This window comes from Odocoileus virginianus, chromosome 10, assembly GCF_023699985.2.
Source record: "Odocoileus virginianus isolate 20LAN1187 ecotype Illinois chromosome 10, Ovbor_1.2, whole genome shotgun sequence".
Classification (NCBI taxonomy): domain Eukaryota; kingdom Metazoa; phylum Chordata; class Mammalia; order Artiodactyla; family Cervidae; genus Odocoileus; species Odocoileus virginianus.
The window spans coordinates 42,222,229-42,247,840 of record NC_069683.1 but is presented as its reverse complement, the minus strand read 5'-3'; the positions used below and the strand labels follow the sequence as shown (position 1 = coordinate 42,247,840).

General features: G+C 43.0%; 1 long non-coding RNA gene across 1 annotated transcript; it reads right to left on the bottom strand.

Moving 5' to 3' along the window:
• Window positions 1-11,793: 11,793 nt before the first annotated feature.
• Window positions 11,794-25,612, bottom strand: LOC139037147 (uncharacterized). The gene is made up of 3 exons (XR_011489970.1): window positions 25,158-25,612; window positions 19,183-19,296; window positions 11,794-14,127 (listed from the first exon to the last, which is right to left on the bottom strand). It is a non-coding gene; the product is annotated as an uncharacterized lncRNA (long non-coding RNA).

The window sequence follows — 25,612 nt, the reverse complement described above, 5'->3', positions numbered from 1 at the left end:
TGATAACTTTGATCAAAGAGGATGTGTCCTTTTCTCTCCACAGATCTTTTAACTTTGAGGTTCAAAGAGGAAATCAGTGAAAAAATCAGTTTTGAAATTTGCTTCTCAGAGTGGCCTAGGTAGCATTTTAATTTAATTGGTTAGAATTTCACCATTTGCCTTTGCAGGACTGAATAGATGAAATAGAATTATATCTGGAGGATCTTTGTTACAAAGATCGCTTAACCCTTCCTTCTGAAGTTGAACTGTCAAGGTCGTAGACTGGCTTTGGGTAACTTCCTAGATGGCCTCCTACAGAGATAATTTCTAAGTTTGTATGTCTCTGATACATAAACAGACCCAGAGCTTTCTTATGAGCAGAGCTGGACTGCCTGCTAAGATGTTTCTGAACTGTGTACATTTGCAGTGGTGGGAACTGGTCTGTGTGTTCTCAGCATTTTCAGTTGGTTATTTGAAACATAAAATTGTCCAAACTTTGGGACCTAGTGCAGAGGCTGAGACATAACAGATTCCAACAAACCTGTTGTTGAACTTAACTTTCTGCAGGACCCTGGATGCGGTCATTGAGCTTCTGATCAAGCACATCGTTGACGAGGAACTCCATGAGGTATCTTTCTCATTCATCCATGAGTCTAATGTCTTCCTCCTTGTCCCCATTAATCCTTGTTCTGGAATCAGAGAGCAGCAGCACTTGACAGAATTATTCCTACTGCCAAATTGTCAGCTCAGAATCTGTTGTTAACAATTTGTCCAGTCTCCCTTCTATTTGTAACGACGTCTTGGTTTTCCTTTGAGGAACTCAGTAACTTCTCCTGTGTCCTGCTTCTAACATTCAGGACATAGGAAAAGGAAATAAAACCAGAGTGCCCCTCCCCTCATCATATACCTAACATTTAGAAGTTATAAATTGAGCAAACAAATGTCACAGAAAACAGGCTCTATTATTTTACTTTCAGAATGCGCCAATTTTTTTTTAACTTTTTATTTTGTATTTGGGTATATCTTATTTACAATGTTGTGATAATTTCAGGTGAACAACGAAAGGTCTCAGCCATACATATACCTGTATCCACGGAATTTCCAAATTTTACATTATGTGTAAAACTATGGTTTTTAATGAGTAAAAGTCAGCAAAAGTATCAAATTTAGCTATATTTACACATATCCAGGTGTGATGCTGATGGACTGTCAATGTCCACATGCATAGTAAAATGCATATTTTATGAATTGTTATATATTTTTATACAAAACATATTGTCTTGTTTTCATCCTAGCACAATCACGAATTATGTTATATAATAAACATTTTCATAAAATTTGTGCTCTATTGACAGTAGTCTAAACCAAGGTCAGCAAACTTTTTTAAAAGGGCAAGATAGTAAATATTTTAGCCTTGCACATGGTCTCTGTCTCAACAACTATACCCTTTAATTGTATGTGAAAGCAGTGCTGAACAATAAAAGAATAGGCCTGACTGTGTGCCAGTAAAACCTTACTTACAAATACAGTCAGTCACCCACTAATTCATATAGCTTGTCAACCCCTATTCTAAAGGAATTAAAAAAAAACATAATGGTAACAAAAATATATAAAACTTGAACATATATCCAGAAAGTAGCAATAAAATATATTAACATATAAAATTATTTTCATATATTTTTCAAAAATGTTAATTTTCTTCTAAAATATTCAACATTTACTTAAAATTAAAAGGCCAAACAAACTATAATTTTAACTAACAATTATTTGAGCAACACTGAAATATTATTTGGGGGGATTTCTATACGTCTTATTGGCATTTCTTACAAAAAACAAAAATATTAAAAAATGATCATCTAGTTGCCTACATGAAGGATCAGTATTGGGACTTCATCTGTGATCCTGGGGTTAAGAACCTACCTTTCAAAGAAGGGGACGCAGGTTCGATCCCTGGTGAGGAAGCTAAGATCCCACATGCCACAGGGCAAATAAGCCTGCATGTTGCAACTAAGACCAGACACAGCCAAAAATACAAATAAAAAATAAATGAATATTTTTTAAAAATTAAAAAAAGAATCAATATCAAACAACAATGTCCAATTGTATAGCACAGGGAATCATTTTGAATATTCTGTGATAAACCATAATGGAAAAAAATATGAAAAAGAATGTGTATATATATATCTCAATCACTTTGCTATACAGCAGAAATTAATGCAACATTGTAAATCAACTACACTTTAAGCGCAAAGAAAAAAGAATCGGTATCACACTTCATGCCTGCATTTATAGCTATACCTATGTATAGATAAACATTCAAGTAGTATGAATTATTTAATACTGTAAAAATATTGCTCAGCCACCAGCTTGTGATTATGAAGTTAATTTGTGAGTATCTGTGGAGCCATGAAACGAAACATGAGAAGAATAAGAACATGGGCAATTAAAAGCACTGGGAAAAGATAGCTCATTAGGCTAAAGTCTATAGCATTCTTGCTATCTGGGCGAAAGAACATGGCACATTAACAAAATATTAAAAATACATAATTACCTTAGTGCTTATTCTCTTACCTGAAATAATTCTACCACTGCAATTCTCTGCTTACTCCAAAATAGTATCTATTCCCAATGTCAGGGGCAACATAACCCACAAAACATAAAATTTTGATGCAGTTTTTCCTTTGTTTTGAGAACACAGGTCAAGACATATGAGAATAATTCCCCTGGGTCTAACTGGTGAGTCCCAGGAGTGGCTGTTTAGGTTTATGGGTTGTGCTGCGCCTGTGTTGATAACAGATTCCTGAGTGGCACAGTGTTCATCAATAAATGTGTGGTGGGTTATGTGTTTGTGATGTGGGTTTCTCTCAAGTTCAAGTCCAAGGTAGAGTTGGCCAAGAAGCATTTTCCATTCCTTTCAGTTAAGAACAGATTCAGGGCTGGGGAGGTAACAGAGTTTAAAACAGTGAGCTTAATTTTAGAGCTTTATTGAAATTATTAGGAAAATGAAGATCTTTTCCCATGGAATTGTTAAAATGGAGGGTGTAAGCTGAAAGCTGCTGGCACCCCATCTCGTGGAGAGAGACTGCCTGAGAACAAAGGCAGAGAAATTTCAAGTCCAGAGGTGGACAGAAACTGTCACACTGTCATTATTTGAGGTCTTGGATTCTGCTGTAACTGAAGCTTCATATATTCCTAGAATTTTTTCAGTTATGGGAGCTATAAAGTTCCTTCTCTGCTTGAACCAGTTTCTCTTGGAATTCTGTCACTTGCAATAAAAAATGTTCCAGTTAATATATGAGATTTTGGACATGAGAATCCATTTACTTAATGAATTCTTCAGTATTGCCTGGTATCTACCTTTGAAGAGTTCTTGGAGACTGTACATAGCTAAGTGTCCACTCAGAACCCACCCATTATTTCTCTACTCTTAAGAACTTCTCAGATCTTGCCACAGCAATTTGGGAAAAAACTACTGGTAATGTTACTAGTCATTCTACCAAAGAAGGTAAAACGCAAATGTAATTGCCTCAGAGCCAAGATGTGTGATATTTCTTTGCTGTGATCTGTTCTAACCCCTTGACTCTCACCATCAACGACTGCATTAAAGACTCCAATTCTTCAAGTCTTCTTGTACCCATGTCCTTTTTCTTGTAACTTTAGAGAGTCCTCCCATTTTGGCTCTGGGTTTGGCCATGTTTTTTTTTTTTTTTTTTTTTAAATAAGAAAGCTTAGGAATAGGCTATTTTATTTATTTATTTATTTTTGGCCCTACCCCTCAGCACTTGGATCCTAGTTCCCTGACCAGGGATGGAACCTGTGCCCCCTGCATTGGAAGCACAGAGTATTAACCCCTAGACCATCAGGAAAGTCCCCGTGGCCATGGCTTTCATCAATGGAGTGTTAGCAAAATTTTCAGAGGCTTGAAAAATGTTTGTGCATTTCTGTTAATTACTTTTGCCCTCAAGACTCCTTGTTCAGCAAATAAAAGACAAAAACTGAGATTCTAATAAAACCTACTGAACCTGACAGATGTAGCACTTCTAGGCTGGTGTGTACTGTCATAATAATGGTATGTGACAAGCAATCTCAGAACCTCAGTAGCATTACCAATAGTTCTTTCCCAAATTGCATAATCTTCTTATGACCTGGCTAACTTGCCATGGGGTATAAAACATGTAAAACAGCTTATTCACCCCAGTCATCCCAACTGTACCCTAGATCAGGCACCAAACAGCCAACACCAAGCATAAGAGCGAGCTCAGACAAGATAGAGTGACCTAGCCAACCTGCCTTAGACATTAATCCAGATCACGTATAAATTCTGCAGGCTCCTGAGCTACAGAAATGTTTGTTGCTGTACGCTACTGAGTTTTTGTCTTTTATTTGTTGAACAAGGAGTCTTGAAACTTTAGTTGCATCTGTACAATGATGAGTTACACTAAGTATGATAAAAAATTTCTTGAAGCACAAGAGAAAAAAAAAAGAAACATCTAGTTTGGAAAGGAAGAAATAAAACTGTTTTTATTCATAGATGATAAGACTGTATGGATAGAAAACCGGATGGAATTTACCCCCCAAATAGCTATTAGAACTAATAGATGAATTAAGCAAGTTTGCAGAACACAAGATTAATATTTTTAAACTCGTATGTTTATTTACTAGTAATGAATAAATGGAAACTGAAACGATTTAAAAAATCATTTACATGACTTTCAAAAATTGAAATACAGAGGGATAAATCTGGCAAAAATACCTAAGTGAATAGAGAGACATACTGTGTTCAAGGGGCTTCCCTGGTGGCTCAGGGGTAAAGAATCTACCTGCAATGCAGGAGGTACAGGTTTGATCCCTGGGTGGAGAAGATCCACTGGAGGAGGGCGTGGCAATCCACTTAATCCCATGGACAGAAGAGCCTGGCAGGCTACAGTCCATAGTGTCCCAAAGAGGTGGACACAACTGAAGTGACTTAGCATGCACGCACTGTGTTCAAAGATCAGAAACACACACCATTGCTAAAATGTTAATTCCCTCCAAGCGGTGTATATATTCAATGAAATCCCAATCAAAATCCTGGCAGATATATATATTTTTTTAATTGAGGAATTTCCCTGGTGGTCCAGTGTTTGAGACTCCATGCTCCAAATGCAAGGGGCCTGAGTTCAGTCCCTGGGCAGGGAACTAAGATCCCACAGGCTGAAACTAAGACCAGGAGCAGCAAAATAAATATTTTTAAAAAGAAAATCACAAAGTGATCCCAAAATTTATTTAGAAATGCAGATCTACAGTAGCCAACGAAAAAAGAAGAACACAGTTGGAAGACTAACACTACATGACTTCAAAATTTATTATAAAGCTACAATACGAAGACAGTGCAGTGACTGTATTTCTACACGAAGAAAATACCACCTGTACTTTGCTTCATACTTTGCATCAAACAAAAATTAACTCAAAATTAATTACAGACTGAAACCTAAAACACAAACTTATAAAACTCCTAAGGGAAAACACAGGAGAAAATCTTTGGGACCTGGAGTTAGGCAATGTTCTCTTATATTTGACACACAAAACATGTTTCCAAAAGGACAGAATTAATAAATTGAACTCTATCAAAATTAAAAACACCTGCTCTTCTAAAAACAGTTGTAAAAATTGAAAGAAAAGCCTGAGACTGTGAGAAAGTATTTGCAAAGCACATATCTCATAAAGGGCTTGTAACAAGAAAAATATATATGTTACATACATGTGGGTGTATGTCTACATATCCATACATATCAGATACATGTAATCCATCTTAGTGTACTTAGAATTCATAACAAAACCCCATAGACTGGGTGGCTTAACCAGCAGAAATTTATTTTCTCTCAGTTCTGGAATCTAGAAATCTGAGATCAGGGTGCCAGCGGGGTTGAGCACTGGTGAGGACTCTATTTCTGGCCAGGACGCATCAGCCTATCTCCTGTGTCCTCACACGGCCCGTCCTCAATGCCCATGCACTACCTTCCTGTAAGGTCACCAATTCTTAGACTCCAACCTTATGACCTCACTAATCTTAATCAACCTCTAAAACTTCTGTTTCCAAATACAGTGAAGTAGCAGGGTAGGGGGTTAGTGCTTCAACATATGAATTTGTGGGGACACAATTCATTCAATAGTGATATCTTAAAACTCAGTAATAAAAAACAAAAAAGCCAGTATAAAAATGAGCTAAAGATTTGAACAGACATCACATCAAAGAAGACATGTATCTGACAAATACACACATGAAAAACTGTGCCAAGTTACTAGTCATTAGGGAAGTTGAATCACAATGACAATGAGAGGGACGTGCCTAGTGGTCCAGTGGCTAAGGCTCCCACCTCCCAATGGAGGGGGCTTGGGTTTGATCCCTGGGCAGGGAACTAGATCCTGCATGCCACAACCAAGAGTTCACACATCACAACTAAAGACTCCACATGCCGAAACTAAAGATCCCATGTGCAGCAACTAAGACCTGGCACAGCCAAAGAAACAAATTAATTAATTAAGAAAACACCAAAACCACAGTGAGAGAGCACTACACATCTTTAAGAATGGCTGAAATGTAAAGCACTTACCATACCAAGTGCTGATGAAAATGTGAGGGAGCTGAAACTCCCACTACTTTAGAAGAAGGTTTAGCAGCTTGTGATGCAGTTGAACTTAATCTGTCACATGATGCAGACCTTCCATCCCTAGGTGTTTACTCAAGAGAAATGGTAAATATCTTTCATTCGAAGACTTTCACATAAATATTCAGAATAGCTCTACTTGTAATAGCCCCAAACTGAAAACAATCCCAAATAAACATCAATAGGTGAATGAATAAACAAAGAGTGGTATGTTTAGATTACAGAATACTAGTTGGGAACAGAGATTTTGAATTATTGATATACACAAAAATATGGATGAATCTCAAAATAATTATGTAGAGTGAAAGAAACTAGGGACATACCCAGTGGTCCAGTGGTTGACTTCACCTTCCAGTGCAGGGGGTGTGGTGGATTCAACCTCTGGTTGGGGAGTTGAGATCCCACATGGCTGAGGGCCCAAAAAACAGAAAACCTAAAACCCCAATATGGCAACAAATTCAATAAAGAATTTAAAAATGGTCCACATCAAAGAATTCTTAAAAAAAGAATAAAAGAAGCCAGACAAAAGAAAAGTACTATATGGTTTCTTTGGTATAAAATTCTAGAAAATGAAAACTATCTATAATAAGTCTATAAAATTATAAATAATTCTATAAAACTATTTATCTATAAAACTGTCTATAATAATTATTATCTAAAACTAATCTATAGTGACAGAGGACCAACGTTCAAGATTAGAATGTTGGTCCCCATTAGAATGAGCCCACCTGCAAGGACGCATACCGTGCTCGCCAACCCTCTCCCCAGTGAATGGGATTCTAATTCCTGGAACTCTAGTTATTCTCAGGAAATGAGCAGATCTCTTAGAATCATAGTGAAGCTTTCTTTTACTCAACATTCTTAGCTATCCACCAAAGAATTTCACATTTCTTTGTCCAGGAAAGAGAATACTTTCCTGGCATCAACCCTTTTGTGAATTACACCAAAGTTTTCTTCATCCACAGCCACGAGTCTAAGACTGCTTTGCTGTCCTTAATAGCTCAGGCTCTAGAGCTAAGACAGTTTCCCTTCTCATCCATGCCTGGCCCATTTCCTCAGTGTCCTTCTGCTACTTCCTACCTCCACCCTACTCTCAAGATTCACCTCAAATGCTATCACCCCATAACCCACAGGATCCCTTGTTCTCATACAATTTATTTCATACTTAAATTATCATTCTTTGCTTATCTCAAACTGGATTGCCAGTTCCTGGAGGGAGCTGTCTCACTTTTTATAACTCTCGAGGTTTGTGATCAACAAATGGAGTTGAGGTAAAAAGAAAACAGTTGCTTTTTTTACTATTGAAAAATACATGAAATAATTTATTATTATTAAGTATATTTAATAATGTGTTGTTGTTGTTGTTTAGTTGCAAAGTTGTGTCTGACTCCTTTGCAACCCCATGGACTGTAGCTTATCAGGCTCCTCTGTCCATTGGATTTCCCAGGCAAGAATACTGGAGCAGGTTGTCATTTCCTTCTCCAGGAGATCTTCCTGACCCAGGGTTCAAACCTGTGTTCCCTGCATTGGCAGGCGGATTATTTACCACTGAGCCACCAGGAAAGCCCATTTAATAATATATTTAGGTATATTACATTATATATTATGCAAATATATCAAGTATTTATTATTATTGAATATATTTAATTAAACAGGGCTTTAATTAATTTGTTTAAATTAATTTAATTTAATTAAACAGAAAACAGGGCTTTTTCCTTTTTTTTTTAGTTTTATTTATTTATTTATTTTTTTACTTTACAATATTGTATTGGTTTTGCCATACATTGACATGAATCCACCATGGGTGTACATGTGTTCCCCATCCTGAACCCCCCTCCCATCTCCCTCCCCATCCCATCCCTCTGGGTCATCCCAGTGCACCAGCCCTGAATACCCTGTATCATGCATTGAGCCTGGACTGGCGATTCGTTTCACATGCCTCAATACCATTCTCCCATTATCATCCCGCCCTTACCCTCTCCCAGAGTCCAAAAGACTGTTCTATACATCTGTGTCTCTTTTGCTGTCTCGCATACAAGGTTATCGTTACCATCTTTCTAAATTCCATATATATGCGTTAGTATACTGTATTGGTGTTTTTCTTTCTGGCTTACTTCACTCTGTAAAATAGGCTCCAGTTTCATCCACCTCATTAGAACTGATTCAAATGTATTCTTTTTAATGGCTGAATAATATTTTTTTCTTTTACTAGCTTCATTTTGGTAATTGTATATCAAACCTTCAGACAGACTAGGACGTAATGGTTCAATGAACACAGATGGAATATTTTAGCCTTACTGGAAAGCAAGTTCCCTTTCTCTTTGCAGCAAAAGAGTCCAGTAATCTTGGGTTAGGAGAAAATGGAGAAGAGAATGGGCCCCAGAACTAGGAGACTTCAGGAAATCAGAGAGAAAAAGCCTTCTGTTTCTGGCATCAGAGAAAAACATCTGTGTTGGGAGTAAACACCAACAGCTTACTAAATGACAGTAATAAAGCCAGGACCTGACACTCAGGTTTTGACACCTGTAACTAAAAGCTGTGCTTGCAGCCTGGCCAAGGACGCATGTTATCATTACCTTTATTATTAAGCAGTTGGTGCTCCCAAGTTGCTATGAGCTTTTACTTCCTTTATGCTCTCTTAGCAAGAATATTTATTACTGCTGTCTCCTTCCATTTGTCTGCTGGGATTATGATCCTACTTGACTCTATGTCTCCAGAGTAAACTGCTTCTTTTTTTGGTGAGGGGGTGGCGGGGATGAGGGCAATAAAAGATGCCAGATTCTCAGCAAGAGAAATAGATTCCTAGGATAGGTTCAGTAATTGAAACTCTGATGAAATTACAAGTTAGTTTCTTGGTGTAAGACTGGTCACTGATAAAATCTTGTAACGTCATAACAGTTTCTTCTTTTCCTGTTAGAAGTCTCTTTCACAGCCATATTGAGAGGAAAAGGAGCACCTCAAATCTTCTGGAAGCCCTTTTCCTCACTGCAGCAATTAGCTCTATTTTTCATGGGCTTAGTGACAGAAAAAATTTTCAGTGCCCAGCTAATGAAAGAACCACAGGCATCCAGGCTGCTTTCGTGGGTGGTGCAGGAAAAAAAATACTGTATGCAAATGGTACACAGTCTAGGAAGAACTAGGCCAACCAAAGCTGTAGCTTAGACGCCATGGGAATGATCGAGAAACCCAATTAGATTGTAAACATGGTAAAATGGGCCAGAGACTCATAAATACTCTCTGGGTACTGGATTCCCCTCGGCAACAACCATTACACACTATATATTTTAAATTGAGTCGTGTCCAACTCTTTGCGGCCCCATGGTCTATACATTCCATGGAATTCTCCAGGCCAGAACACTGGAGTGGGTAGCCTTTCCCTTCTCCAGGGGATCTTCCCAACCAAGGGATCGAACCCAGGTCTCCCGCATTGTAGGCGGATTCTTTACCAGCTGAGCCACAAGGTGCTGCCCATCTAATCCCCCAAGGGCTTCCCTGGTGACTCAGGGGTAAATAATCCACCTGCAATGCAGGAGACACAGATTTGATCCTGGGTTGGGAAGATCCCTGGGAGGAGGAAATGGCAACCCACTCTAGTAGTCTTGCCTGGGAAATCCCATGGAGAGAGGAGCCTGGCGGGCTATAGTCCATGGGGTTGCAAAAGAGTCTGACACAACTGAGTGACTGAACAAACAAAAACAGATCCCCTATCAGCCTGGCCAGAGCTGGTTAGAGTTTGGCTGTAATGAAAGTGCGTGGCATGCAGTCAGAGCTGCAGCTCACAAATACAGGAGCCAAATGATGCTGTTACTGGGATGGCCATGAGCGAGACTCTACACCAGAAGTGACTGTGCAGGTCATAACCTTAAAGGGAGGTGCATGATACAAACAGAAGGCCAAGTCCAAAGCTCCAGTAGCGCTACTTCAGAATTCTGCCTGAGGGACCTTCAGCTCATTAAAAAAAAAAAAAAATTATAAAAAACAAAAATAAATTTATATCTGCTCAAAATCTAAAGGTTTTATTTCTCTCTTCAGAATATACACTGAATCTGACCCACTGCACCTTCTTTACTGGGACCACTGCTGGTCAGGCCACCACCTTCTCTCCTCTAAACAAATGCATTCAGTCTCTCACGGTTTCCAGTGTCTGCTACACCCTATTTCCAAACTGCTCTTCACAGAGCAGCCAGAGCCATTTTCTTAAAAAGTAATTTGAGGGATTTCTCTGGTGGCGCGGTGGATGGGAATCTGCCTGCCAATGAATGAGTTTGATCCCTGGTCCAGGAGGATTCCACATGCCTCAGAGCAAGTAGGCCCATGTGCCACAACTACTGAAGCCTGCACTCCTAGAACCCGTGCTCTGCAACAAGAGAAGCCCCCACAATGAGAGGCCCTTGCTTGCCACAACTAAAGAAAGCCCACACACGCAAAAGACCCAGCACAGCCAAAAATAAATAATTTTTTTAAAAAGTAATTTGAATCATGTCATTCTCCTGCTCATATTCTTCTACTGCTTCCTATTTCACTGAGGACAAAATCTCCTGACTGCAGTCTACAAAGCTTTGCCAACCTTCCAGCTTCCCCACTCGCCTCCTGAGACATCCACTTCCCTTGCCGTAGGTCAGACGCGGTGGCCTTCTTTTGGTTTCTGAAGCATGTCAACCTCACTCAAGAATCTAGAACTTTGCACCCACTGTTGTCTCTTCCTGAAACAACTTCCTCCCAGATGTCCGTATGTCTGGCTCCTTTTCATCACCTCAGTCTCAGCTCAAATATCCATAGAGAAGCTTCCCCATCGTTCTGGCTAATCATTATTAGCCTGCTAACAATTCACTCATAATCATTCTCGAGTCATGACTGTGCTTAATTTCCTTCTTAGTGCTTACCCTTATCTGAAATTTTCTTTGTTTACTTGTTTGTTTTCTGACTCTTTCCAGTGAGAGAAAAGATTATTTTTAATTGAAGTATAACTAACAAACAATATTATGTTAGTTTCAGAGGTATAACATAGTAACTCAACATTTACATACCTTGCAAGTATATAAATGCACCACAGTAAGTCTAGTTATTTATCACCAAAGTTAATACAGTGTTATTGACTATACCCCCATGCTGAGCATTACACCCCAACAACTTATTTATTTTCTAACTGGAAGTTTATACCTCTTAATCCCCTTCACCAATTTTGCCCACTCCCCAATCCCCCTCCCTCTAGTAACCACAGTCTGTTCTCTGTATCTGTGAGTCTTGTTGTGTTCTGTTTGTTCATTTGTTTTGTTTTTTTAGATTCCACATATAAGTGAAACAGTATTTATTTTTTCCCATCTGACTTATTTCACTTGGCATAATACCCTCCACGTCCATCCATGTTGTCCCAAATGGCAATGTTTCATCTTTTTTATGGATGAGTATTGGTCTATTGCATGTATATACAGTACATCTCCTTTATCCATTCATCAATCACTGGACACTTAGGTTGTTTTCATATCTTGGCTATTATAAACAAGGCTGCAATGAATATAGGGGTGCACAAAAAATGTTTAGTTGTCTTGCTAATTAATGTTATCCCACATGGCAGATTCTCAGTTAATGTTTGTTGAATGAATGAAAGATATACACAAGGATTTAATAAGCATATTTTGACATCCATAGTAATGTCCATAGTAAGTCTATCCAAGTGTGTGTGCTAGTTGCTCAGTCATGTCCGACTCTTCGCAACTCCATGAACTATAGGCCAGTAGGCTTCTCTGTCCATGGGATTCTTCAGGCAAGAATACTGGAGTGGGTTGCCATTTCTCTTTCCTGCTATTCTGGAAACTACAGTTGAGCTCAGGGCTTCACTTTCCCATAATTTCTCACGATTACTGACTCTGGGTCTGAGGTTGCACTTGGTACATTGTTTCGGCACTCTGGGATGACACTGTCTGAGCCCGGGCTCTTGAATTAGAGTGACTAGAGAGTCTCCTGGGTGTCTCTTCACTGAACTGGGGTTTCACGTCCCTGTTCTTACTGTGTGCCTCCGAGTCTGTAGCCTCCCATAGGACCTACAGGAGAGGCTCTTCACGTAAGGGTGTATAGTCATTTGGTAAACATTTGCCAGCACTGACTCTGTAATGACCTCCCATGTTCCCGTCAGGCCCTTAAACTGCCCACACACGCAGCTCCAGCCTTGTTCTTGGGAGGCAGCAGTGGAAAGGCAATGTATCCAGGATCTGGATCCTGGCTGCCTGAGTTTGCATCCGGCTCTGCCACGTGCTGGTGATGTAAACTTTTGTTATTGTTTAGTCGCTAAGTCAAGTCTGACTCATTTTGCGAACACACGGACTGTAGCCTGCCAGGTCCTCTGTCCACAGCATTTCCCAGCCAAGATTACTGGAGTGGGTTGCCATTTCCATCCCCAGGGAATCTTCCTGACCCAGGGATTGAACCCACATCTCCTGCATTGCAGGCGGATTCTTTACCACTGAGCCACCGGAGAAGCCCCTTGGTCTTTGGTTTACTCATCTGTAAACAGTCCTGACTTCGTGACTTTCCCAGGACTCAGCTCTTCTGAGCTAGGATCTTTTTTCTTCTCCCTAGCCCTTTCTGATGGAGAAGGCAATGGCATCCCACTCCAGTACTCTTGCCTGGAAAATCCCATGGACAGAGGAACCTGGTGGGCTGCAGTCCATGGGGTCGTGAAGAGTCGGACACGACTGAGCGACTTCACTTTCACTGTTCACTTTCACGCACTGGAGAAGGAAATGGCAACCCACTCCAGTGTTCTTGCCTGGAGAATCCCAGGGACGGCGGAGCCTGGTGGGCTGCCGTCTATGGGGTCGCTTAGAGTCGGACACGACTGAAGAGACTTAGCAGCAGCAGCAGCAGCAGCCCTTTCTGAACTCGTGTTCTGCAAGGAGATCCAACCAGTCAATCCTAAAGGAAATCAGTCCCAAATATTCATTGGAAGGATGGATGCTGAAGCTGAAACTCCAATACTTTTGCCACATGATGCAAAGAACTGACTCACTGGAAAATACCCTAATGCTGCGAAAGATTGAGGGCGGGAGGGGACGGAGACAACAGAGGATGACATGGTTGGATGACAGGGATCCGACTCAATGGACGTGAGTTTGAGCAAGCTAAGCATGAGTTGGTGAGGGACAGCGAAGCCTGGCATGCTGCAGCCCATGGGGTCGCAGAGAGTCGGACACGACTGAGCGACTGAACTAAACCGAGCCCTTTCTGGAGTGGGATCCAGGAGCTCCACAGGGATCCACAGACCTCCCTGTTGCTGTTCTTGTTCTCCTCTTTTTTAGTGTCGCTTGTTTGGGGACCTCCCTGCTTGGAGCCCTGCATGGTGCCCGTCACCACCCCCTCCAGATGTCACATGCCATCTGCCTGGATGAACTTTCTCTTTAGCTGCTGCCGTGCTGATCCCCAAGCACAGGTCTCCAGCCTCCTTGTTTGCAATGTCCTGCAGCCAGACTCCGATTCTGGTGGCCCGCGTCCTTAGGCCAAGCACCTGGTGGCACAGAATGAGTAATGGGACTTTGACAAAGGACAGGGCCTGTCGTCCCCAGCCCTCACTGCTGAAAACCTCCGCTGATTGCTCATAGGTGTCGCTGCTATACCTAGTGCTGTTGGAAGCTACCCAGTCAAGACTCAGCTTCCACCGTTGACTTCCTCATTCTGCTTTTTTTCTTCACATGCGCTAATGTGGTTTTCTTTTCAGCCCGGTCTCATTTCTTTCAGACTAGAAGAAATTAGAGCCAGAAAAAGCCTTTTAAAGATAAAAGAACTGACCCGCTGCGGTACTCGGTAGCCACTGCCTTTCAGGGACAAAGCCTGACGTGGCTGAGGAGCCCAGTAAGATTTTCTCTGTGAGACACTTCACGTTGCAAAGCTTATTAACCAGATTTCTGATTAGCTAATTGCCCGTACCCAGGAAGGGCCCATCAGATTTTTTCTCTGTATTGATCAGAAGAGGAGAGCGAAGTTAGGAGGCAAATAAAGATCTAAAGATCTTAGAAGACTGGCAGCCACGGAGGCTCAGCTGGGAGAATCAGTGAGCCTGGGATAGGATATTTCTCAGAACCCAGACTCCTAGCTCTTGCTGCTTGAAGTCCCTGGGGAGCCCTGCAGCCACTGCTTCGGGATCAAGAACTTTGGCCAAGCAGTCTGTCCAGCCCCTGCTGCGGCCGTCATGGGTGGAGTTTTAGAGGACAAGAGCTCAGAGTTTCCGGACATGCCCCTAGGGCAGGAGTGGGGCAGCCCTTCCCATTCTCTCCTTTAAAAAGTGCCCCCTAGGGAGGGATGGGGCTTTCCTGGTGGCTCAGATGGTCAAGAATCCGTCTGCCGTGCAAGAGGCCCAGGTTCCATCCCTGGATTAGAAAGATCCCCTGGAGGAGGGAATAGCAACCCACTCCAGTATCCTTGACTGGAGAATTCCATGGACAGAGGAGCCTGGCGGGCTACAGTCCAGAGGGTCGCAGAAGAGTCGGACACGACTGAGCGATTAACACTTCAGGAAGGGATAGTTAGAGCGTCTGGGACGGTCATGTACACACTGCAATTTTTTAAATGGATATAACAACAAGGACTTATTGTATAGCACAGGGAACTCTGCTCAGTGTTATGTGGTAGCCTAGATGGGAGAGGGGTTTGGGGGAGAATGGATACATGTATAAGTACAACTGAGTCCCTTCCCTGCTCACCTGAAACTATCACAACATTGTTAATCAGCTCTACCCCAATAAAAACAAAAAGTTCAAAAATGTGAATAAATAAAAAGTGCGACTTAGGGACATCCCTGATGGTCCAACGGCTAAGACGCCACACTCCCAGTGCACTCACAATGCAGGAGTCCCGGTGCGATCCCTGGCCAGGGAACTAGATCCTGCATGCTGAAACTAAAACCTGGCACAGCCAAATAAATAACAAAAAAGATTAAAAATAAATATAAATAAAAAGTGTCCCTTAGAGGCGTCTTCCCATTTCACACAACTGGGAGGAATCTCAAGGGATCTGTCTAATTCAACGTTTCCCATTTTATAGATGAGAAAAGTGAGGCCTAAAGAAGGGAACTTACTTTCCCAAGTTCAAACAGCTTATATTTCCAGCGACCTTCGGTTTCCTGGGCTCTAGGCGTATATTTACCCACCACTTCACATTATGCCACTCTTCATACCCCATCCATATCCTCTTGCCTCTATTTTTCAACAATGTGTCACAATGCCCAGAGAGAGAAGAGAGGATGGAGGAAGTCATCCTAAAACCCCTGAGGTCAAAAGCGCCCCAAGGAGAGACCGAGATGTCCATCTCTCTCTGGATTCTTGGTGGAGCTGCAGATTACAGCAGATCCTGCGGGGTTGGGCGATATTCACAATCAGGGGAAATGTGCCTGACTGGATTAGCAGGCATGGTTCCCACTGCCCTCCCTTGAAAGCAGGTTTTTCAAAGCATACATGGACTGGTGACAGAAGCCAGATGGGTGCTTCCAGGAGAAGGGGGAGGAGGAGAAAAGTCCCCTGCTTGGCAAGCGGAGGGAGAGGCTCGGTTACCCCACCCCCCAACCAATCTGGCTTCCCTTGTGCTGGGCTGACAAGGGGCAGCTGGTGACTCTGGCAGGGAGATGGGCAGAGGAATCAGCCAACTGCCTGTGGGTGAAGACCAGCTTACAGGAGGGGGAAGATGGTTCCAAAGCATCTCTCCCTCAGATGCAGGCGCTTACCCCCGGGCTCTCCCTTATCTATTCTGGTGAGCTGGTGCCCAGAGGACCTCATTGGAGCAGCTAGTGATGTCCCGGATAGCCACCAGCTCTTTTGCACTTGGACTCTGGCACCAGACCTCCTGGGGGGTTTAAATCCTATCTCTGCCCTTCTTAGCAATGTCATCTTGCACAAATTCCCTCACCTCTCTGGGCCTTATTTTCCTCACTTACAAGATGGAGATAATAATATCCCTAACCTTATAGCATGATTCCTCATTCAACGAGTAAATTAAAACGTAAATCAATTTTAACAGTGGCTGAGATTTGTAAGTGCTATGTAAGAGTATGCTTTTATTGTTATGATCCTTAATCTCGCATATTTTTTTTCTACCCAGGAAAAACTGAACATTTGGACTGAAGGTCTGTGAGAGACAGAAATAGAGAGGCTCCAGCTCCTAGAAGCCCTGCCTAGTGACTGGAAATCCCAGGGATTCTTCTGTGGCTTTATTTTCCCCTCTAGCATTTGCTGTTCTTGGTGACTGGCTTGGCCATGGGAATCCTTGCAGGGGCACTGTGTGAGGGGTGACGTGTTTTCTGATTCTTGGGGTATCAGGATCCCCAAATCTGGAAAGTCTCTGTTTGGGTGATTTGGTGGTAGAATAAGCCTAAAATTCAAGACCCAACTATGTCATTTTCTACCTGTTCGAGTTTTTTTTATGGGAGTTTAGTTGCTTTACAATCTTGTGTTAGTTTCTGCAGTATACCAAAATGAGTCAGCCACAGGTACACATATATCCCCTCTTTGTCACCACAGAGCATTGAGTAGAGTTCCCTGCACTATACAGTAGGTTCTCATTAGTTATCTGTTTTATACATAGTATATATGGCAATCCCAATCTCCCAATTCATCTCACCCCGCTTCTCTCCCCTTGGTGTTCATGCATTTGTTCTCTACATCTGTGTCTCTATTTCTGCTTTGCAAATAGGTTCATCTGCACCATTTTTCTAGATTCCACATATATGTGTTAATATATGATATTTGTTTTTCTCTTTCTGACTTACTTCACTCTCTATGACAGTCTCTGGGTCCATCCATGTCTCCCAAGTGGCACAATTTCATTCCTTTTTATAGTTGGGTAATATTCCATTGTATATGTGCCACATATTCCTCTGCTGGTGGATGTTTAGGTTGCTTCCATGTGCTGGCTACTGTAATTCATGCTACAATGAACACTGGGGTGCATGTTATCTTTTGTAATTATGGTTTTCTCCAGGTATGTGCCCGGGAGTGGGATTGCTGGGTTGTATGTCTGCTTACTTGATTTTAATAGACTTCCTTCCCCTCTTTGAGCCTCAGTTTCTTCATTGGGAGAAATGTTTGACAGACTTCACAAGATTGTTTGCTATCCAGAAAGAATATGTTTTAAACATGAGATAGCTGAGGTGATTATTTGTCACAGATAATTTGTCACAGGATTACATAAAGGTCTATATTCCCACATCAAATAATGCTGTGGCTTTGGTCAAGGTGCTTAACCTTCATAAAACTCAGTGTTTGCTTGTATGAAGTAGGGATAATGAAACTAACTTCACAAGGTTACTGTGAGGTTGAAAGCAAATCTTTTTTTTAAAGTCTTTATTGAATTTGTTATAATATTGCTTCTGCTTTATGTTGTTGTTGTTGTTGTTTTTGATCCAACCAGGGATTGAATCCTACCTCCTGCATTAGAAAGCGAAGTCCCAACCACCGGACCGCCAGGCAAGTCCCAGGCGGCAGGAAATCTTATATTGAGAGCCTGCATGCATACTCAGTCACTCAGTCATGTCCAACTCTTTGCGAGTGCATGGACTGTAGCCCACCAGGTCCCTCTCTGTCCATGGGATTCTCCAGGCAAGAATACTGGAGTGAGTTGCCATGCCCTTCTCCAGGGGACCTTCCCAACCCAGGGATCGAACCTTGGTCTTCTGCACCTCCTGCACTGGCAGTTGGATTCTTTACCAACTGTGCCACCTGGAAAGTCCCTATATCGAGAGCATTCAGTACAAAATCTGATGCATTGCAGCAGTTATAAAATGCTGGTGTTATACCCACCCCGCACCCCAGGCCTTAATACATACAACCCACACCACCACACAGCAGATATTTCTGAAAACCACAGACACAGTAGCCTCCTCTGATGAGAGAACATGGACTTTGGGTATATTCATCCCCTCCAATCTTAGCCATGTAGGTGCAATTTTTATTGTAGAAGCTTCTTGTTATAGTTTGCCTGAGGAAATAGCAAAGCTTTTCTCTCATCTTCCCTCTTCCTTTTCTCTCTTATCAGCTTTGTTTCTGTCAAAATCCCCTTGAAAAAAATTGCCTGGTTATGTTTTCTGCCAGGAGTTGGTGCTGGCCATGGCTGCCTAGAAGGCTCTGACCTCCTGGAGGAATCGGAATCAGCCCGTTACTCTTAGCTAAGGCTGCAGCCAAACAGTGTCTGGTGCTTTGACTTGACCCCATCAGGAGCAGAGCCAGAGAGTGAATTACAGGATATTATGAAGATTCAGTATGGAAGAAGTCACACGTTCACCCAGGGCATGGGACTCTTGCTAGGGATGAAGGATAAGGTGGGGGCGGAGGAGTCTGAAAGGATTTTTTGAGTGAGAGTGAAAGGGAAAGAGGAAGCATTAATTCAGTACCTGGTTCCACATGCCTGGGTTCCCGCTACTAGAGGGAAGAAATTATATCTTCATTTCTCTGTTTATGTAAAGAGTCCTCTCTGATCTGCTGACACCATAGCTCTTTTATTCATTTTTCTAGTTTTACTGAGCTATGATTGACACCCAGCGCTGTATAAGCTTAACGTGTACAGCATAATGACTCACCTTACATTTATTGTGAGATGATTACCACGATAAACAGTTTCTTCCCGTGGTCTAACGGGAGTCCTGTATCCTTCAGATATAATGGGCTGACAGGCGGAGTCCAGCGAGTGAGCCCTTAGGGGAAAACAATTGAGAAATGAATTTTCTTGGCTCCATTTCTTGCTTAATTGGGCATTAATTAACATCTGTTCCACAACTGCCCCTTCCATAAAAGAGAGAAACAGTGCCAGCGCACTCACATCCCATACCATGTGCTCTAGTAACCAATATACACAATGTGCCTACACTCCCTGAGCTGGTAGTTGTTCATTTTGCCATTGGATGAATTTGGCCTCTTGCCCCATAAACTTTCTGAACCTTAGTTTTTTATTTTTACAGTGGGGAGGTGGACACCTTCCTCTTCAAGTTGTAAGGAGCACAGACACATAAATATTAACAAATGATGAATAGAAATAGAAATCACCTAGTCTAGCAGCTGCTCAATTAAAGAAAGCCTTTTATTATATTGTGCTTCCCTGGTGACAGACAGTAAAGAATCTGCCCGTGATATGGGAGACCTGGAGTTCGATCCCTGGGTTGGGAAAATCCCTTGGAGGAGAAAATGGCAACCCACTCTAGTATTCTTGCCTGGAAAATTCCAAGGACAGAGGAGCCTGGTGGGCTACAGTCCATGGGGTCACAAAGAGTTGGACACAACTGAGCAACTAGCACTCACTTTTATTATACTAGTGATTAATAACCCTATTTTTTTTTTAGCTTGCTTCTAAGTTTGCTCAAAGAGCATCTACCACTAGACTCCTCCCAGCTTTGAAGGAGCAGGGCAGTTGATGGGGTGACTTTTGATGGGGACATAACCCTGTGGGCAGAGAAGGGGAAGGAGATGGACTGAGTTTGCAGTTCAGCAACTCAGATGTATCACCGTGCTGTCTGTAGACAACTAAGTGCCACGACTATGCTATCCACCATGTCACTGTTAGTAACAGCGCCAGAGTTTTGAGGTGCTTTTTCTGTGTCAGGCACTGTGCCAGGGGTTTGAGTGCCATATTTCCATGCAGATTATTATGCTAATTTCATAAATGAAAGAGCTGAGGCTTAAGAGGTTCAGCAGCTTGCCTAATAAATATCGCACAGCTAGTGAGAAACAGAGATGGACCTGATACCGAGGACTGTCTAGCTCAAAAGCCCACATTCATAACCACTGTGTTCTACAGCAGCGGTCCCCAACCTTTAGCACTACGGACTGTTTTGTGGAAGACAATTTTTCCATGGGTGGGGGTGGAGGATGGTTTCAGAATGATTCAAGCTCATCACATTTATTGTGCACTTTATTTCTATTATCCTTACATCAGCTTCACCTTCGATGACTGGGCATTAGATCTTGGAGGTAGGGGACCTCTGCTCTACAGCCCAAGTACCTTGGAAACTCGCTTCAATCGGCGGGGAAGGAAGAACTGGGTCTTGATAGCTGTGATGAGTCTGTCCTGTTCCCCATGCCAAGCAAGTTGCTCAGAGAGGAGGGGACCCATGGCGACATGTGCCCCCTTCATCTGAGAATTACATCTATGAGACAAGTTCTAGACCTTGAAAGTGGACTGACTGAATGAATACTCAGCATGCATTAACACTAGACTCCTCCCTGGAGGTTACACAAACGTAGCCATCACATTGGTTGGCTGCATTTCCAGGGTTCAGCATCTTCCCTAAATCTGTGTCTTTGGTCCCTGGTTCTCCAAAAGCTTTACGAGAAAGGGTTTCCTGATTGGATGCATTGAACAAGTGAGTTGCACTATATCCCTCGGAAATTCATATGCTCATAAACATAATGTACTAAGTCGCTTCAGTTGTGTCTGACTCTTCACAACCCTGTAGACGGTAGCCCACCAGGCTCCTCTGACCATGGGATTCTCCAGGCAAGAATACTGGAGTAGGTTGCCATGCCCTCCTCCAGGGGATCTTCCCGACCCAGGGATCAAGCCTGCCTCTCTTACCACTCCTGCACTGGCAGGCCGGTTCTTTACCACTAGCGCCACCTGGGAAGCCCATAAACATAATAAAGGTTCTGAAAAGTCTTGCAGGAAAAAAATAAAAGAAAACATGGTTTACTTTCTTTAACCCATTATTTTTCAAACACTTTGGTCACAGAACCCTTTGGTGGAGTGTCACCTATTAACAGTCTAAGGAATTAGTGTTCATGGAACAACTGGCAAGAACTGGTGGGTTTCTGGAACAGTTTGCATAGTTCAAAGAGCACTTGATAAGGAGGCCAGACACCACCATCATTAGCTTTAAAATGTGTATGCTGCTCAGTAGCATCAGTTGAGTCCGATTCTTTGTGACCCCGTGGACTGCAGCCCCGCTAGGCTCCTTTGTCCATGGGATTTTCACTGCAAGAATGTTGGAGCGGGTTGCCATTTCCTCCTCCAGGGGATCATCCTGACCCAGGGATCGAACCTGCATCTCCTGCACTGCAGGCAGATTCTTTACCACTGAACCACCAGGGAAGCCCCAAAATGTGTAGAGTGAAGTGAAAGTGAAGTCGCTCAGCCGTGTCCAACTCTTTGCAACTCCATGGATTGCAGCCTACCAGACTCCTCCGTCCATGGGATTTTCCAGGCAAGATACCCCAAAACAAAAACATTTTGGTCAAAGAGATTTTTATACAAACTCCAAAAAAATTGTGTATAATTCAATTATCTGCTCTGGGCTGTAAAATTAGAACAGTGACCAATAAAATCTTTAGGCCTCCTTCTAGCTCAAAGACTCCCTGACTCTGACTACATCTATAGAAGGTGGGGAAAGATTAAAACACATTCCCAGATCCTGAGAATTTAAAATCATTCAAAAGAAATACATGCATGTCAGAGCAGAGCACAGTGCCTGGCAGCACATAAGGGCTCAAGAAATTTTTGCTAAATAAATGAGGGAATGTGAGAAAAATGTAAATGTATTTAAATGAAACAAAATTGGTATAACTAAAGAATGAGTGAGATCATGAGCGACTGAGATGTGGTGGGAATGCTTCCAGGTAAAAACAAATTGTGAGCAGTTTCAAAAGGGAAGGGAGGTAATTAACATATATTTAGCACTTACTATGTACCAGACAGCTTCCCAGGTGGCTCAGTGGTAAAGAATCTGCCTGCATCCGCCTGCAACGCAGGAGCCACAGGAAACGTGGGTTCAGCCCCTGAGTCAGGAAGAGCCCCTGGAGGAGGGCATGGCAACCCACTCCAGTATTCTTGCCCGGAGAATCCCATGGATGGAGAAGCCTGACAGGCTACTGTCCGTGGGGTTGAAAAGAATCGGACAAGACTGAATCGACTTAACTCGCACGCCTGTATGCACACACTGGTGGTCCAGCAGACATGGGTTTGATTCCTGTTCCAGGAAGATCCCACATGCTGTGGTGAAACTAAGCCTGTGTGCCACAACTGCTGAAGCCCAGGCACCTAGAACCCATGCTCTGCAGAGAAGCCACTGCAATGAGAAGCCACACCCTGTGACTAGAGCGTAGCCCCCCGCATGCCACAACGAGAGAAAGCCCTTCAAGGGCAGCAATGAAGACTCAGAGCAGCAAAAACTTAAATAAATAAACCTCATAAAAAATAAAAATTCCATTTACAAGACCATTATAAAGAATAAAATACTTAGGCAAAATTTAACCAAGCAAGTGGGTAGAAGACTTCTACACTTAAGACTATAATGCATTGCTGTAAGAAATGAAAGGGGACCTAAACAAACAAACAAACAAAATTCTGCCTGCAATGCAGGAGATGCAGGAGATGCAGGGTTCAATCCCTGGGTTGGGAAGATCCCTTAAAGAAGAAAATGGCAACCTGCTCCAGTATTCTTGCCTGGGAAATCCCATGGACAGAGGAGCCTGGTGGGCTAGAGTCAGTGGGGTCACAGTCAGACTTGACTTAGCAACTGAGCATGCGTGCATGTAGCAGATAATTTACAGATGTTATGTTAGTCTTTGCAACCCTGTGAGCTTAGAAAAGTTAACTTGGACTTCACTGTCAGCCCAATGGATAAGACACAACACTTCCAATGCAGTGGGCCCAGGTTTGATCCCTGGTCAGAGAATTAAGATCCCATGTACTGCAACGAAGCCAGTGTGCTGCAACTAGAGAAGCCCAAGTGCCACAATGTAGAGTCTGAGCAGCCAAAATAAACAATAAATTTTTTAAAAAGAGAAAAGTTAACTTGTCCAAGATTACATATTTGGTAACTGGAGATGAAAAGTTTGGAACTACTATACTTGGATATTCATTATGCATCAGGCAGCATGCTAGGTGTTTGACATGCATTATTTATTTAATTTAATCTTCTAGCAGTCCTACAAAGGACATATTATTATCCCTATTTTGGTGATTAAGATAGCTTGGATTAAGAGAGAAGCAGCACAGGTGGGGGGTGGGGGTGGGGGTGGGGATTAAGCCACTTGGTCAGAGTTATCTAGCTAGTAGTGTAGGTATGAGGTCCCTAAAAGGTCTGACCCTGAATAACAATATGAGCAATACAAATAACAGGTAAAACCTATCGCATTCCAAGCAGCCTACATTCAGAATCTCATTTACTTCTAAGGCTGGATCCATTGCTTGCAGGCTAAGTTGTTTCAGTTGTGCCCAACACTGCGAAACCCTATGGATCATAGCCCACCAGGTTCCTCTGTCTGGGGGATTCTCCAGGCAAAAATACTGGAGTGGGTTGCCATGCCCTCCTCCAGGGGATCTTTCCAACCCAGAGATCGAACCCACGACTCTTATGTCTCCTGCATTGGCAGGCAGGTTCTTAACCACCAGCAACACCTGGGAAACCCAGCAGGGTTGGTTACTTTCTCCATTTTTCATTTAGGGAAACTAAGGCTTAGAGGGGCTAAGGAAACTGTCCAAGCTGACAAATACGGTCAAGGGCGGAGATGTCAAGTTATCTCTTCCTCATTTTGCTACCTGCTTCTCAATGGCATTTGCCAAAAGACCCCTTCTTGATTGACAGTATAACTCCTGGGGAGGTTTCATTTTTCTCTGAGTTACCTTGGTACACGTACTTGTGAAATAGGTATCAGAACTTCTCCAAAGAGAGTATGTGAGTGCATAAACATGTTGGACCCCACTTGAAGGAGATGTGGATGGACCACATACCAATGCCCTGAGAAGCAATTCCAGAGTTGCCCTGTCATCCAGGTCATGAAATGCCTCCTTCTCATTTGTGAGAAGACTCTGCCAGGGATAATAACATCTTCTGGGAAGGGAATTAATGCTGTGATGCCCCTCACCATCTTCCACTGAGAAAGCCCCTTGATTTATAGTCTGATAACTGCCAGGTAGGATGAGTGTAGATGTAAGCAGTAGATGGAAAAAAATGTGTTCTCTTTTGTGGGTAATATGAAAATATCTGTGTCAGATAGCAATCAGAGTGATGTGCAGGAGGGAGAGGAAAGGGGAAAATAATAAGTGGAAAATGGGGTTTAAAAGCAGTGTTGTTATCGGGGGTCTCCGGAAGACAGCAGTGAAGAAAGATTTGTCATTTCACTTTTCTGTGTGGGTTAAGCATTGCTGCTCCTTTGGTGCTTTTCTTCTTCACAGCTTTCCGGGAAGAAGGGATGGTTTTAGAAGTTGTCCTGGTAAAATGAAGGGTTAACCTGTAAACTGGCTATTTTTTCCCCCCTGAGCTCAAGTGCCCTGGGCAAGAGTTAGTGAAATAGAAAGGCACTGTTCCTCCGGGTTCATTCCACACCCAGACTGTTCTTAGTAGGTGTAGAAACCTGGATGCCCTGACAAGCGCATTAACTAAGTCCCCACTTCCCTAGCCAGTTGTGTGATCCTGAGCCAGTTCACGCACCTCTCTGAGCTTCAATTTTCTCACCTGCAAAACTAGCGCTTTGAACCCGACGACACCTCAGGTCCTGTCCTGCTTTGCAGTCCCCAGACTTCCACACCACCCATCCGGATTCCGCCCCATCCTAGAGAGGTCACCTGTGGACTCGTGCGTCTCTCTGCCATTCGCCTTCCTCTCTTGCCTGGTCGCAATTTTGCCTGAAACGCGGAGATCTGGCTTCCAGATGGGCTAAACATCTCCTCCCAGCCACCGGGAGCTGCGCTTCTGGGGTCGGTTTCCGCACTAAACTTGATGGTCTGGTTTTAAAGGAACTGTCTGGTCGCGTGTCCCCGAGTTACACTGCAGTGCTAAATGCTGGAGAGAGGCAACAGCGGGAGAATCCAGGCAGGCGGCAGGCTTTGCCCGGGGAGGGCGGGGGAGGGGCGGAGGGAGAGAGGAGCGGAAACCGCGGAGGTAGAGTCGGGGACGGCTCGGAGAGCCGCACCAGCGCCGCGAGGGGGCAAGTCTATATTTATAGAAAGCGGGAAGGCGGTGCGGTAACAACTAGACGCCGAGCCAGCGGGAGCCTCGCGGCGCGCCGAGGAGGAGGGGG